This window comes from Henckelia pumila, chromosome 2 (assembly GCF_033568475.1).
Source record: "Henckelia pumila isolate YLH828 chromosome 2, ASM3356847v2, whole genome shotgun sequence".
Lineage (NCBI taxonomy): Eukaryota > Viridiplantae > Streptophyta > Magnoliopsida > Lamiales > Gesneriaceae > Henckelia > Henckelia pumila.
Genome location: NC_133121.1, coordinates 169,504,525 through 169,522,989, shown reverse-complemented (window position 1 = coordinate 169,522,989; position 18,465 = coordinate 169,504,525).

The following is an 18,465-nucleotide window of genomic DNA, read 5'->3' as shown; positions in this document are numbered from 1 at the left end:
CTGGTTATGGCATAAGCGGCTGAATCATTTGAATTTTAAGTCCATTAAACATCTGAGCAAACATGATTTGGTTCTTGCCTTGCCCAAAGGAGATTTCAAAAAGAATAAAGTTTGTTCGGCATGTCAGCAAGGCAAACAAGTGAGAGATACTTTTAAAACAAAAGAGTGTATATCTTCTTCTAAATGCTTAGACTTGTTGCACATGGATCTGTTCGGTTCTATACCGGTCAGGAGCTTAAGGGGAATGATATATACTTTAGTTATTGTGGATGATTACTCCCATTTCACCTTGGTAATCTTTTTGTCTTCCAAAGATCAAATAGCTACTCACTTGATAAAAATTTTAAAACGTTTGCAAAATGAGAAACGTACTGGAATAGATCGGATCAGGAGTGATAGAGGTACGGAATTTTTAAACAAAACCCTTAGATCCCATCTAGATGACCAGGGAATCAAGCATGAGTTATCTGCTGCTCGGACACCACAGCTGTGGGGACCTCGGATTGCTAATCTCATCTTAGAGAAATTAATGAACAATTAACATTCATTAAACATCAATTAAGAAACCAAGAGCCAAGTAAAAATTTTTTTTTTTTTAAAAATTCAGTGTCTCGCTCGATCGGTGCAAAACACCCGATTGAGCGAGCACAATTGCTTAACTCTCGGATGGAACACAATTTGGCCTCGCTCGATCCGTCAACTTCCGCGGATCGAGCGAGCCAAAAACTAAAATTCTTTGTTTGCAAAATTAATGGCCGCGCTCGATCCTGGCTTTTCACAGGATCGAGCGTGCCCTCTGTTTCCAGCAAAACCAGTAATTTATTTTGCTGTCAACCCGATTCCTTCCATTCTAAATCATCAAAACATGGTCCAATACATGATATATCAATTCCAAAACATGCATATACATATAACCAAGGTCACAAGCATTTATATATGCATTTTATTACATCAACTAATTATTCAAAAGCTGATAAACGACACAACAAAGTGAATATCAAAAGTGTGTTGCAAACTTCTCTAAACTATCATGTTTGTTGCTTCTAAACAGTCTACAACCCGAGTCCTCACATGCTAGACTCTCTCCCAGCTGTCAATGACATCGATGACCAGCTCCTGCCCCATCTATTGTCATGCACACATACAAAACAAGACAACAGCCGGATAAACTCCGGTGAGAAAACATTCTCAGTATAACCAACATATAGAAAGCATTAAATAAATCATCTTGACTCTATTTAAACTCGACTCAACAAATAGAGTACGTAAACGCTTTACATACGAATTGATTCACTTAACTTCAAAGCCATCAAGATTCATAACTGATCTTGACATGGATATCCATCTAACGAGTTCGTAACCGACTCGCAAATAAGGTTAACAGCAACCTTGGCATAGAATCAATTCAATATAGCATCATATCAACTCGAATATAAAGATCCACTACTTGAGATGGATCGACAACATCACAATCAAATCAAAAACATAAACAAGTATGTGGTTTTTGCGGGCCAACTCAAGATTAGTCGTTCTTGAGTTTCAAAGTTCCTACTTCGCGATGTCATCATTATACCTTCGTTTATTTTGATTCTGAACTCTTCAAATCTGAAAGATACAACCAAAATACATATATCAACTTCATTCTAATCTATCATATCAAAATCGAGTCGAAAACAACATAAGATCATCGATCAAACTCATTTCAAACCTCAATCCAACTTTTTCGGTTAAAAGTTGTTGTCTCGAGTCGTTGGCCTTCCAAACTCAACTGAAATGGAAGAATAAAATTCCATAACATTCACATCATCAAGATAAGTGTTTCAGCTTAGCTATCGAATAACAAAACAATCCAAAAACTCGATTAAACGGTGTAGCGATTGAAAATCGGTAACCGACGTAATCCCAAAACCATCTCTAACTTCAAAACCCAATCATACGTAAATTCAAGTCAATAACCAGCTGATAAATCATTCAAATCCTCATCTCAATAGCTTTAAAAATCGATTAACATGCTGGAATCAATATTGGATATAAATAACACAAACTCCTCAATCCGGTTTCGATATAGAATCGCATAAACGTCGATAAACATAATCGAAAACTCAACATCTGATATCTGCCCTTTATTGATTTCGAAATCCATATAACACAACATAAAACTTACACGATATTGAAGCCCTCGTCGTAAGGATTCCAGAACACTTTTCGGAATCGAAAACGGACGATCGAGTCAAAAGATAAAAGGATTTGAAAATCAAAACTCAAAAGAAAAGAAAGGATCTTGGCTTCTCTGTTCTTCAACTTCTGAATTGTCTAAGGCATGTACACGTATCATGCTGATAATAGAATTAACATCAGATAACTTTCAATCAAAATTGCATTTTAGTTCCTCAATTCTTCAATAATTGCAATTTGGTCCTCGACCCTTATTTTAATTCAATTTCAATCCTAAATAATTTAAGAATATTAGAATTTAAATCGAAACTCTAAATATTCCCAAATTAAATATACTCGGATTAAAATTAAATAAATTCGAATTAATATTAATTAATCCCAGGCCTTACATTTCTCTCCCACTAAGACATGAGTTTGTCCTCGAATTCATAAACAATATAGATATGCAGACTGCATGCTCATAAGAATAAAGAATAACTAAAAACTGAATAAGAACTCACATCAGTGGAATAGATAAGGAAAACGTTGCTTCATATCATCTTCGACTTCCCACGTCGCTTTTTCAACTCCGTGCCTACTCCATTGAATCTTCACCAATGGAATTGTCTTCGTTCGGAGTTGCTTTGTCTTCATATCAAGAATCTGAATAGGTCGCTCGAAGTAGCAAAGAGTGTCATCCAACTCAGCTTCATCAGATCGAATCACATGAGACGCATCATATATATATTTCCTCAACATCGATACATGAAAGCATCATGTATCCCAGATAAAGACATAGGAAGAGAGAGTCGATAAGCAAGATTGCCTATCTTCTCGAGAATCTCATACGGCCCAATATACCTCGGAGATAATTTTCCTCGTTTGCCAAATCGAACTGTGCCCCTGAACGGTGAAATCTTCAGAAACACTCTATCTCCCTGATCAAAAGATAAAGGCCGTCGTCGTACATTTGCATATCTCGTCTGTCTATGCTGTGCTGTTCTCATTCTCTGCTGTATCAATTTCACTTTCTCAGTCATCTGTCTGATCATATCTGGTCCTAACTCAGGTACCTCAGAAACATCATCCCAATACAAAGGCGATCGACACTTCTTTCCATATAATTCTTCGAATGGTGTCATCTCTATACTCGTCTGATAACTGTTGTTATACGAAAATTCCACGAGTGGTATAGAATTTTTCCATATAACGCCAAAATCAAGTACTACAGCTCTGAGCATATCCTCAAGAGTCTGAATAGTTCGTTCAGATTGACCGTCAGTTTGAGGATGGTAAGCAGTACTCAAATGTAAGCGCGTACCTAGAGCTTCCTGTAGGCTATGCCAAAAGTGCGAAGTAAACCTCGGATCTCGATCAGATACAATCGACTTTGGCACACCATGTAGTCTTACCACTTCTCGAATATAGAGATCCGCCATTTGATCATGACGATAAGTCATTCGGTAAGGAATAAAGCACGCAGATTTTGTCAATCTGTCGATGATCACCCAAACAGCATCGCATCCTCGAGATGATCGTGGCAACTTCGTTACAAAGTCCATGGAAATGTGGTCCCATTTCCATTCAGGAATCGATAAACTCTGTAATAAGCCACCTGATTTCTTTCTTTCAGCCTTCACATGTTGACAATTCAAACATTTAGATACAAATTCAGTCACATCAGAATTCATTTGTTTCCACCAGTACTGACTCTTCAAGTCGTTGTACATCTTTCTGCCTCCAGGGTGAACACTATAGCGACTGCAATGGGCTTCTTTCAAAATATTCTGTCTCAAATCTGCAATATTGGGAACAACTATTCGGTCATTCACATACAAGATATCATCGTCACTAACCTTGTACTCAAACTGATGTCCTGATCGAATCATTTCAAACAATTTTTGCACATTCTGATTGGCTTTTTGTTCTTCTTTGATACGAATCAATAACTCTGGCTCAGCACTGATTGCATACACTCTCAACGGCCTTCTATCTGTCTCAAATACATACCCCGAAATACAACAATCTTCAATCAAATTAGATACACCTATCGTAGACAAGGATAAAGCACATACCTTTCTACTTAGGGCATCCGCTGCTGCATTAGATTTTCCCGGATAGTATTTGATTTCACAATCAAAATCCTTCAATAAATCAAGCCATCGTCGTTGTATCATATTCAATTCAGATTGTGAGAACAGATACTTCAGACTTTTGTGATCAGAAAAGATTTCAAATTTCTCGCCATATAAATAATGTCTCCAGATCTTCAATGCAAAGATGATTGCAGCCAATTCAAGATCATGAATCGGATACCTGACTTCATGTGGTTTTAGTTGTCGAGAAGCATAAGCGACAACATGTCCTTTCTGCATTAAAATACATCCCAAACCCTGGTGAGAAGCATCACAATAAACAACAAAATCACCAGTACCTGTAGGGATTATTAAAATCGGCGCTGTCATCAATCTCTTCTTAAGTTCGATAAAACTCCTTTCACATGCTTCAGACCAAATAAATGGTGCATTATTCTGTGTAAGCTGTGTAATAGGCTTCGCTATTGATGAAAAATCTCTAATGAATCGACGGTAATAACCTGCGAAGCCCATAAAACTTCGAATTTCTGGCACAGATATCGGTCTCTGCCAACTAATCACAGCTTCAACCTTACTCGGATCCACTGAAATGGCATCTCCTGAAATTACATGACCAAGAAAAACAACTCGCTGCAACCAAAACTCACATTTGGATAACTTGGCATACAATTTCTCTTCTCTTAGTATTCTCCATACAGTTCGGATATGATCAGCATGTTCACACAGATTCTTAGAGTATATCAGAATATCATCGATAAAGATAATCACAAAATCATCTAAATATCTTTGAAATACTCTATTCATCAATCCCATAAAAACTGCCGGTGCATTTGTTAGACCAAAAGGCATGACTATGAATTCATAATGGCCATACCTGGTTCTAAACGCAGTCTTAGGAATGTCTTCGTCTCTAACCCTCAGTTGATGATATCCGGATCTTAGATCAATCTTCGAATATACTGACGATCCCTGCAATTGATCAAATAAATCATCGATACGAGGTAAAGGATAGCAATTCTTTACCGTTTCTTTGTTCAATTGCCGGTAGTCAATACATAATCTCATCGATCCGTCCTTCTTTCGAACAAATAATATCGGAGCACCCCAAGGGGAAACACTCGGTCTGATATATCCCTTGGCCAACAAATCTTCGAGTTGGTCTTTTAATTCTTTCAGTTCAATCGGTGCCATTCGGTAAGGTGCTTTCGATATCGACTGAGTACCTGGTATCAATTCAATACCGAAATCTACCTCTTTGTATGATGGCAATCCTGGAATCTCATAAGGGAATACATCTGCAAACTCATTCACCACCGGTATATCCGTCAATGTCGGACTAGTCTTCAGTATATCGACTGCATAAATAAGGAATCCTTCTGCCCCTTTCTGTAACAAGTCAGTCATAGAAAGAACAGATATCAAAGGAATTCTGGCTCGTGATCCCTTACCATAGAATTTCCACTCATCAGTCATATCAGGTCTGAACTTCACAATCTTCTGAAAACAGTCCACCGTTGCTCTGTACATGGTTAGCATATCGATACCGATTATACAATCAAAATCAGATAAACCAAGAACGATACATTCAAGCTCAACTTCATTACCTTCGTACTATAGTACACAGTTTCTAACAGACTTCACTGATACTATACCTTTTCCCAACGATGAAGATATAGACACTACACTAGCTAATGACTCAACAGGCAATGAATACAACTTAACAAATTGTTCAGATATGAAGGTATGCGACACACCAGTATCGAATAAGACATAGGCAGGATAACCAGAAAGAAAATAGTTACCTGCAATCACATCGTCCGGTGCTGCTTGTGCTTGCTCTTCTGTCAATGCAAACACTCGTGCTTGTTGCCTCGGAGGTTGATTCACTGTCTGACCTCCTCCTCTACTCGGTGCTGCAGGCTGTGGTTGAAAAAAGTGAACAGAAGATGTAGATTGACCTACCGGTCTAGATGATCCCGCACCCTGTGCACCTTCAGAACCTCGTTGTGGACACACTCGTGCAAAGTGTCCCATTTTGTTGCAAATGTGGCAGCTTCCAAATACACCTCGGCATTGTTCATTGGTATGGCATCCACCACACTTGGTGCAATACACATCAGACCTCTGTCCAGCTCTAGACTATCGGGAGCTACCTGAACTTGAAGAGCTACTACCACCAGATCTTTTGAATTGTTTGCTCTTGCCCTTGAAGAAACTTTTCTTTCCACTACTACTACCTCCAGCTTCAAATAGAGGTGGCGGTGGAATCGGTGACTGTTCTGGGAACTGTCTCACTGGCTGTGGCACAAACTGTGCTCCTCGTTGTTTCAGTATCCCTGCTTCTGCACCCTTTGCTTGATTCAGAGCATCAGCAAAGGTATTCGGTCATCCCGAATTCACAAGTGTAAACACATCAGGGTTCAAGCCATTGATGAATTGATCGGCTTGAGCTTCATCACTAACAGCAATATGTGGAGCAAACTTCAACAGGCTAGTGAATTTTGCAACATATTCTTCGATATTCAACTGCCCCTGTTGCAGACTTGCAAACTCTGCTCCTTTATCCTTGCGATAAGACACAGGAAAGAAACACTGATAGAAAGCAGTTCAAAATACAGACCAGGTAATAACAGTACCTTGGTTCTCAAATGCTTTCTTCGTCGCTATCCACCAACTTTTGGCAAGGCCATGCAGTTGATGAATAATCAGTCTCACACGACGAACATCTGAATAATCAATAGACTCGAATAACTGCTCAATATCTTCCAACAAGTTCTCGCACTCTATAGCATTCTCAGTTCCTTGCAACTTCGGTGGTTGGAATGACTGGAATCCTTTCAGAAGTTTCTCCATTGGATTAGCATCACTAAACTCATCAGTAGAAGTACTACCCTGTCCATGTTCAGACACTGTCACTCGGACCTGTGCAACATTTGTCTGTTCAGGATGATTCGTAGCCAACGTCTGTCTGACTCTCGGTGCTGGTCGGGGAGGCATATCTGATAATCAAATAGATTAGTGTACAGTTCAATCTCAATTACAAGTAGTCTGTTGCAGTCCACATTGCCTTCATAAAAGATCGAGTTTCGATTCATCCTCATAATACATGATATTACTTCAATCAAATAACCAGATAGCATGTACTTCAAAACATTGTATAGCATATTCTTCGCAAATTATCACAGCATCATGTGACAATTGAACATCTGTAATCAATAAATCATATACCATACAATTATGAAAGAAATAAATAAATCAGAATAGAAGACTCGATCTACCCCGCTCATCTAATCTCAGTCCAAGAAACTTATGCTTTGATACCACCTGTTGTGGGGACCTCGGGTTGCTAATATCATCTTAGGATAATTAATGAACAATTAACATTTATTAAACATCAATTAAGAAACCAAGAGCCAAGTAAAAAAAAATTTGTTTTTTAAAAATTCAGTGTCTCGCTTGATCGGTGCAAAACACCCGATCGAGCGAGCACAATTGCTCAAATCTTGGATGGAACACAATTTGGCCTCGCTCGATACGTCAACTTCCGCGGATCGAGCGAGCCAAAAACTAAAATTCTCTGTTTGAAAAATTAATGGCCGCGCTCGATCCTGGCTTTTCACAGGATCGAGCGTGCCCTCTGTTTCCAGCAAAACCAGCAATTCATTTTGTTGTCAACCTGATTCCTTCCATTCTAATCATCAAAACATGGTCCAATACATGATATATCAATTCCAAAACATGCATATACATATAACCAAGGTCACAAGAATTTATACATGCATTTTATTACATCAACTAATTATTCAAAAGCTGATAAACGACACAACAAAGTGAATCTCAAAAGTGTGTTGCAAACTTCTCTAAACTATCATGTTTGTTGCTTCTAAACAGTCTACAACCCAAGTCCTCACGTGCTAGACTCTCTCCCAGCTGTTAATGACGTTGATGACCAGCTCCTGCCCCATCTGTTGTCATGCACACATACAAAACAAGACAACAGCTGGATAAACTCCGGTGAGAAAACATTCTCAGTATAACCAACATATAAAAAGCGTTAAATAAATCATCTTGACTCTATTTAAACTCGACTCAACAAATAGAGTACGTAAACGCTTTACATACAAATTGATTCACATAACTTCAAAGCCATCAAGATTCATAACTGATCTTGACATGGATATCCATCTAACGAGTTTGTAACCGACTCGCAAATAATGTTAACAGCAACCTTGGCATAGAATCAATTCAATATAGCATCATATCAACTCGAATATAAAGATCCACTACCTGAGATGGATCGACAACATCACAATCAAATCAAAAACATAAACAAGTATGTGGTTTTTGCGGGCCAACTTAAGATTAGTCGTTCTTGAGTTTCAAAGTCCCTACTTCGCGATGTCGTCATTATACCTTCGTTTATTTTGATTATGAACTCTTCAAATCTGAAAGATACAACCAAAATGCATATATCAACTTCATTCCAATCTACCATATCAAAATCGAGTCGAAAACAACATAAGATCATCGATCAAACTCATTTCAAACCTCAATCCAACTTCTTCGGTTCAAAGTTGTTGTCTCGAGTCGTTGGCCTTCCAAACTCAACTGAAACGGAAGAATAAAATTCCATAACATTCACATCATCAAGATAAGTGTTTCAGCTTAGCTATCGAATAACAAAACAATCCAAAAACTCGATTAAACGGCGTAGCGATTGAAAATCAGTAACCAACGTAATCCCAAAACCATCTCTAACTTCAAAACCCAATCATACATATATTCAAGTCAATAACCAGCTGATAAATCATTCAAATCCTCATCTAAATAGCTTTAAAAATCAATTAACATGCTGGAATCAAGATTGGATATAAATAACACAAACTCATCAATCCGGTTTTGATATAGAATCGCATAAACGTCGATAAACATAATCGAAAACTCAACATCTGATATCTGCCCTTTATTGATTTTGAAATCCATATAACAAAACATAAAACTTACACGAGATCGAAGCCCTCGTTGTAAGGATTCCAGAACACTTTTTGGAATCCAAAACGGACGATCGAGTCAAAAGATACAAGGATTTGAAAATCAAAACTCAAAAGAAAAGAAAGGATCTCGGCTTCTCTGTTCTTAAACTTCTGAATTGTCTAAGTCATGTACACGTATCATGCTGATAATAGAATTAACATCAGATAACTTTTAATCAAAATTGCACTTTAGTCCCTCAATTCTTCAATAATTGCAATTTGGTCCTCGACCCTTATTTTAATTCAATTTCAATCCTAAATAATTTAAGAATATTAGAATTTAAATCGAAACTCTAAATATTCCCAAATTAAATATACTCAGATTAAAATTAAATAAATTCGGATTAATATTAATTAATACCAGGCCTTACAACAGCAAAATGGGATTGCTGAAAAAGAAATCGCACTCTAAAAAAAGCAGCCAGAACTATGATTGCCAATTCTAACGTCTCTCAAAGACTTTGGGCAAAGGCAATTAACATAGCATGCTATACTCAAAACAGATCTATGATTAAAAAGAAACATAACAAGACACCATATGAGATCTGGAATGACACAAAACCCGATATTTCATATTTCAAAGTGTTTGGATGCGATTGTTTCATTCATGATAATGGAAAACATCACTTAAAAACCTTTGATGCAAAGGCAGATAAAGGCATATTCATTGGATATTCCTCAGTCAGTCGAGCTTACAGAGTGTTCAACAATAAGTCACTGACAGTAGAGAAAACCATTCATGTTATCTTTGATGAAGCTACCGTATGTGCAGATCAATCTCAAGCAAGCATTAAAGATCTAACAAATAGGATAGAAACAACTGTACTAAATGATGAAAGAGCGATGAGCCTCCCATCACAAAATTGAACCAGACTCAGTGATTACTCAACCTACCGAAGAACATAGAGGACAAAATCACGAAGAACAGAGGATTGAGAAAGAAATCATTGAACCAGACAACACAATCAGAAATGAGGATGATACTCCAAGAAATCAGTATACAAATCCTCTTGGACCATGTCTCAGGTGGAGCAAAGATCATCCACCTGGGCAGGTCATCGGTAATACTATCGCCCCTTTGCGTACTAGAAATCAAATGATTAATGAATTATTGCATGCAACATTTATGTCTTAGCTAGAACCCAAGAAAGTCGATGAAGCCCTACAAGATGCTAGCTGGATTGAAGCAATGCATGAGGAACTAAACCAGTTCACTAGAAAAAAGTTTAGAATCTAGTTCCTCGATCGGATAGTCAGAACATCATAGGTACCAGATGGGTATTTTGTAAAAAATTGGATGAACATTGTATAGTGATAAGAAACAAAGCTAGACTGGTTGCTCAAGGCTTCAGACAAGAAAAAGTTGATGCAGGAACAATTTGAAATGAGCATGATAGGCGAATTGAACTTTTTCCTCGGGCTGCAAGTGAAACAACTTGAGAATGGCATCCTCATAAACCAAGCCAAATACACCAAATAGCTTATTAAAAAGTTTGGCATGAAAAATTTCTCAGCAGTATCTACTCCTATGAGTGCTTCCATAAATCTTGACAAAGACGATGCAGGAGCACCGGTAGAGGTAACAATGTATCGAAGACTTATCAGTTTGCTATTTACTTAACTGCTAGCTAGTAGACCTGATATTATGTTTGCAGTATGCTTATGTGCAATATTTCAAGCAACACCTAAACAATCTCACTATATTGCTGCTAAACGAATTCTTAAATATCTCAAGGGTACTACTAATGTGGGTCTTTGGTATTCCAAAGATTCAGAGTTTAACCTTGTTGGCTACTCAGATGCACACTATGCAGGATGCAAAATTGGTAGGAAAAGTACTAGCGGATCTTGTCAATGTCTGGGAGATAGACTTATCTCATGGTTCAGCAAGAAGGAAACATCAATTTCCACTTCTACAGCCGAAGATGAATACTTAGCAGCTGGAAATTACTGTGCAAAAATATTATGGATTCAACAGCACCTTCGAGACTATGGAATACAGTCAAGTGAAGCCCCCATATTTTGCGACAATACAAGTGCAATTGCAATCACTCAAAATCCTGTAATTCACTCGAGAACGAAACACATTGATATACAACATCACTTTATAAGAGAACACGTGCAGAAGAAAGAGATTCAGATGATCTACATATCTACTTATCAGCAGGCAGCCGACATCTTCACTAAACCATTACCGGACTCTAAGTTTTCTTACTTTTGCAATATACTTGGTTTAATATAATTAAATTAAGATGAGCATGATTTTAGGGGGAACATTGCATCCCATTAAATAAAATCTTCTTAAAATTTTCATAAGCATACACATTTATCTTACATCCTACCTTATAAAAGTCTTACTGAGCCTGGCGATATGCTACCCTGGCTCCCTCTATCCTTCTACTCATCTACTTACTCCACTCTATCATCCGCACACTCAGAGAGTATTGACCATTACAGATATCATCTTCAAAGCAGATGTTCTGCATTTTATCTCTCTCTGCAAGCAACATCAATAGTCTAACCCCAAAAGGTTTGAGTACATCATGTGTACGATGAGTATACAAAAGAAGCTTGCATCATTGTAACCCCTCAACATAGCGATGAACGATAACCCCTGATTTGGAAAAGTATTTTGGTGAACAGCCTCCAAGAAAAACCATATGTGCATTCCTCTTGCTATGACTCTATCTCGATATATGTTTTTATGCACTTCATACTCCTGAATCTCAGTTTGACTAATCGAATTTGAATCTGCCATTATGTTTGATTATGTTTTTATTTCCTTAACAACTTGTTTTATTGGTGTATTTATAGGAAAAAAAAGAAGTAGGCAAAATGTCATTCAGACCAACAATCACCTATACACCACATAGCTGTCATTTACTGAAAACTGTGCTTTATGCATTAAGAAGGGGTGAACCAGTTACTTTTGGAGAGTACAAGTCTGTCTTTTACAAGACTCGAGCAATATATATATATATATATATATATATATATATATATATATATATATATATATATTATCTCCTTATGGCTAACAACTGATGAGTATTACTCTTGTAGCCACAAAATAGTCGTAGTCTCTATTTTTCTGTCTACAACATCACTCCATTCAAGCAACCAGTTTGTCAAATTGAAAGGACTGGTTGCATCATAACGATCATCAAAGAAGTATAACCGTTCCAAGCTCATCTTCTCAACATATAGCATCAGGAGAAGACAACCCGTTGGTTTAAGAACGTCTTGATTTGATTGAGTCCCCAACATCCTTCTGAACCGACGAGCTCGAGCAGAATGTTGTAAGGCTTCTTCAATTGAAAACAATGGAGGTTCAGCTGACATATAGTCACCAAGTGCTTGCACCTGCTCATACACCTTTAGTATTCGTGCAAGTACTAAATCTTGAAGATACTTCTTTTAAGTTTCAAAAATTTGAGCATCCATCTGATTATCTTGATATTCTTTTATCATATCTCAATGACCTATTTTGTGATAATTATAGGCAAAAAAGGAAGCAAAAAGAGCAAGAGAACTCAAGATTAATCATTCTGAATATTTTCGTAACTGAAAAATCTTTAATATGGCACAACATTCGAGAACTATCACCAATATATTATTTCATAAGTATACGTCTCTCTAGTCACATCACCTTGATTCTTGACATTTTGATATGTGGAAAGGAATGCATAGTCTTTTTAAATGATGATAAGACCTTATGCTTAGGGATCACATCATGCGTTCAGATTTTGCAGACGCTATATATCTATCTTTATTATTAAATTTTGAAGTTTTTTCTTTTGAATAGTTAATCCTCAACCGATTAGCAGGCATAGCAAAAGTAACTTTTATTAAAGGCTTTTCATTTAATTGAGAACTAATATCTCTGATTACAGGAAACCCTTACTAGAATTTGCTTACAACGAAACATCAAAAGCCAGTTCAACTCTACGGATTTTACTGGCTACCGCTTCTCGCCATATTCGGACGAAGGTAGCAAGTTCCACAGTTGGAGATCGCACAAGACCTATATCTCCTTCCCAGATGCGCTTCAACTCATTATGCTCTGTGTAGAGCAACAACAGAAGGGTTCCCTCAGCACTAAAAATGTCTCTGGTTCGCTTTTTCCAAACCAAATCCTTGTATTGACACTTTAAAGTAGTAAAGCGACATACCTCTTCAGCAGATGTTGGTGGCACATCTTCACAAAGATAACGACGCAACCGCTCAATAGCCTCCCACTCTACACAAACCTTTGCAGCAACTCGATCTTCAAACTCTTTCTTTCGTGACTGGGTTATAGCATCATTAAATTCGCTAACCAAAACTTTTTCCGATCCAGACATTTTTTTAGAACTTTGTTTTTAATTTTCTAACTCTATTTGGCCGCGCTTTTATAAGAATTATCAGGGAGACAAAGTGTGACACCTAAAATCTAATCTATTAAATCGTATCCATTAAAATAAACAAATATTATAATTATTATTTTTAAATTTAATCGGGTTAAAATTCTTTATCTGACTTATTTGTTGATAAAATATTAATTGTTTATTCAAATAATTTTTATTGTATTAATTATTTAAATAATGTTTTTAATTATTTAAGTTTATTTGTTGAAATGATTTTTATTGTGCAACTTAATTGTTTTAAATATTTTAAAGATTTAAGCTTGCTTAATTCAATAAATTTAATTATTTAGTTTATTTATTTAAATGATCTTAACCACTCTGCTTATTTATTTAAAATAACTTGAGTTTATTGAATAGTTATTTAAATGATTTTAACTATTAATCTTATTTATTTAAATACATTTGATTGTCCAACATATTTATTTTGAATAACTTAAGTTTAGCGGTTAGTTATTTTAAATTATTTTAAATGTATAGCTTATTTATTTAAATGCTTTTAGTTTGTTCAAGTCGTTTTAAAGATTTTTATACACTTGTTTATTTATTTAAATGACTTTTAAACAATCATTTGGTTTATTTAAATTATTTTAAAATGCTCTGTTTTGTTTTTTAAATATTTATTTATTGTTCTAACATCAAAATATTTAAAGTATTGATTTTTAATTTCTATGTTAGTGTTTAAATTCTTTCAAATGTTTATTTGTTTTTGTGACGTCAAGGTTTCATAATTTAAATTTCATGCCTAAATTAGCTTCGATATTTAAATTTCTAAAATTAATGGTGATTTAAATGATTTAAATTTCCTTAGAATTTAAGTGCGCGAGTATTTAAATTTAATTACTTGACATACTTTAAATTCTTGACATTCAGCTCCGGCATGCGGTAAAGGTGGACACGGTGGTAAAATCTCATATTCTAAATTTTGATGACCTAAAATTCTTGATAGTTGAAGAAAATAAAAAGAAAATTTTATTTTAAATTTTTCGGTAAAAAAAATCGCGTAAGCGCATTCTTGCGCGTAATTCCCAATATTTCTCAGAATTAGCCTTTTTGGATCCGGACTAGTAAAATTCTATTCTTAATATTTAAATTTAAATATTCTATACTTCGAAATTAAAAATGAGTGCAATCCTACAACTTAAAGTTGTAATATTCAAACTAGCACTTTTATTAGTGGAATAGCACTTTTGTGCATACCCTACACTCACACACTAATACCTATACATACACCACATTAAAATACATCACACATGACACAAAATAACCCTAAAATATAACCCTTCAGCCGCCACTTTCCATTTCCCCTCCCCATTTCTCACGTCTCTTCCCTCCTTGCTCTCCATACCTCACGCCTTCCTACATTTTCATTCCCATCACCTCGGCCGTCCATCCAACCACCGAGCCACCACCGTGCCGCCACGGAGACCACCGTGTGAAGGTGATAAGCTGCTGGTCGTGGGTAGGGAGTGCCATCCGTCCCTCTTCTTTTGTCCATATAGCTTGAGGCAAGCGAATTTCCTTTCTACTTTTAAAACCCAAGCATAGGTTATAAGTTTTCTTGGCCCTTTCTTGTAAATTTATAATTTTACAGAATTTTCATGTGTAAATGTGTGTGTGATGAACGGTTTCAGTAGGGGAAAAGAGTTGGAAATTGATTTTTGTGCATTTTAAATTCTAGTTGCATATTGAACTTGTATGAGCAATTTATTTACATTTAAATGAGATTTTGTATGATTCGAAGGAAAAATCAGAATGCATCATGTTGAGTTGATCCATTTTTGTGTGTGTTTGTTTGAATTTTAAGCCCACATGATGCTGGTTAAGTTATGCATTGCATATGCTTTGAAATTATGTAAATCGAATTGAGTTGCGGCGTTTGAATTGGAAATTTTTGTGTGAATGGATGAATGGAGTTGAGGGGCTGCCATGGGATGTTAATGGGGTTAAACATGTGTATTTGTATGTGTTAGATATGGTCTATAGGGCTGGTCATGGGATAACTAAGTTGGATGGCCGTTTAGTAGAGTTTTGGAAGGCGTTGGGCTAATGTTTTGGCCAAAAAGGGAGAAGTAAAGTAGCCTCGGGCTAGAGCCTTTTCTAAGGGCCCTAGCTGGTTGTCTAGGCATGTTTACTAGTAGTTCTCGTGGGATTTTGAGGTGCAATAGGTTGAGGGATGAGCTCGGGAGTCCATAGTTTCAAGTTGTCAAAAACAGAATTTTTTTCAATCGCGTCATGTCTTGGGGAAGTAGGTCAGGGTCGGTTTTTGAAGTTTGGACAGGGGCTACCTCTGATTCTTTTAATATATGTGATGTTAGGATCGTTTCGGTGAAAATTTGGCCAATTTCGGATATGAATCGATTAAGTTATATATGTTTTAAGTTGGAGTGTCGTGAACAGATTTGTCAATTGTCAATGGGCTGTCCGGAAGTCTATATTGTTGGGGTTGTTCGGGCCATTATAAAAACGTAAATACTGAACATAGGAGTATTTTAAGGTGTGTTTGAGGTGCCGATTCAAACGGGAAGCATTTTGAATTTTAATAGGATGAGTTATGGATCTTATGGGTTAACCGCTCGAGTTAGGCCTTTGTGAGCGTAAACTTAAGTGTAAGGAGAAAAACCTTTAAGCTGAGAGTGCTTCCCTACACTCCAATCATCCATAAAATTCATGTTATGCTATCTTTTGAGTTTATGTCATTTAAATTATTCAACGCCTATTTATTCGCGTGTGTGACTTCAAATTCATGCTAGTCCCAAAGTCTTATTTAAAGAATGCTTGTAAATATAAATGTTGAAATGATAAAATGATGAATGAAAGGAAAAGTTAAAGAATGAAGTGAGTTGGTTGTGACTTAGACGTGCAATGATGGGTCAGGGGATGCCCTGGTTCACTTGCCAAAATGAGACGTGTAGATCGGGGTCGGGAAACATCTCGCTCTTCCTACCAAATTAGACGTGTAGATCGGGGTTGGAAGAAATCTTGACTTTCCTACCAAATCAGAGGGGCAATGTGGGGCCGAGAAGAACTTGGTTTCCTTTTAGGCATATTACTGTAGCCATTGATCGATTAAAACATAGTCACAATCGAGGATCTAATTTCAAAAATAAATGTAAAGGATAACTGACTCATGAATGTTGTTTTTCATCGCATATTGCTTTTGTTCCTGTAGCGACCCTACCCGGATCCACTACCTAATCAGAGTTAAGAGCATAATTAAGCATGCATTAAATCAAATTGGTGCGGAAGACTAAATACAAGTAGACCGGCAGAATACAACCGGCTAATCAAACTCGATTTATACAACCCAATCGAATAGGGTATCCAGATACACAGAAAATACTGGACGTGAGCTCTAAGCTCAATACGAAAGCACGGATAAACATACAAATATGATGCATGAAAATGACCGGGTATCCATATCTGGGATAACTGTATACAAACTGCTCAAACTGGCGCCTGGGATATAAGCTCGTCACATCGGGGTAGCTAACCACTGTGTGCGACCACTCATTCCCGAATCCCGGACGCGGACCACGGAGTCCTCGAGGTATCAGTACCTAAGGGTACTCGATATCAAACATCCTAACAGGGCTGAGCAACCCTAACTGGCTCATCTCGAAAGATATACAGATGTACAGGCACAAGATGATATGCACATGCCGCATAAAAATAATAACATGCAAACACATAAATGCAACATATAAGCATGCATATCCGCTGGCAATCTCAGTCAGTACTTACGTACCTTTCTAAACTCTAGGTTCCAAGCCTATCATCAAGTCTACAATGCAAATACTCATGCATCATTCAATAAGCGCTAAAAGCCGTAACTAAGCTATTGCATACTCCTAAATAATTTAAGGAGACCATATCTATACCTGCGTTCATCGTCAACCCACTGATGGTGACTATCCCGCAACTAGGGCACTCCGCTGCTGCAAATCCGCAGCCTCAAACACGGCTCTACAACACGAGCACTGCTCCGCTACTATGTCAGACACTGTCTAACTATACTAAAACAAATACCCTACTCCAACTCTAAAATAAGAGTACCCAAAGCCCTTAAATAGGACCACGAGGGCGAAGGAGAGAATTCGGAATTGCCAAGAAATGAATGCCTCAGACCTTATATTTATAGGCATCGATCGGAACCTCCGATCCTCGATCAGAACGTCCGATCCTGCCATCGGAGCTTCCGAACATCCTTATCTGCCACATGTCAAAATCTCACTGGTTGACTTCGGATAGGGCGATCGGAGCTTCCGATCCCGATCGGAGTTTCCGATCCTGCCACACGTCATGCATGACGTAATATCGATCGGAGCTTCCGATCCTGATCGGAGCTTCCGATCTCACCTTCGGAGCTTCCGATCCTTCAGATACCAAATTAGTTTAATTAACATAATTAATCTCTTAATTACCAATTTTGGTTACGGGGTACTATATTCTCCCCCACTTAAGATATTTCGTCCTCGAAAATAGATCTTAAGTACCGAATGCAATACAAGGTACATAAACATTCCTTATTCAAATCAAACGTTACAACCGAATACAACTCAAAACTGAAATCAAAACAACTCAGGATGGTCTTCACGCATCCTTTCTTCAAGCTCCCAAGTAGCTTCCTCAGTGCCTCGGCGCTGCCACTGAACTAAAACCAACGGAATGACTTTGTTCCATAAAACCTTATCCTTATAATCCAGGATACGAATAGGTTTCTCAGCATAGGTCAAATCCTTGCTCACTTGAACCTCAGATCGCTGCAGAATATGAGAC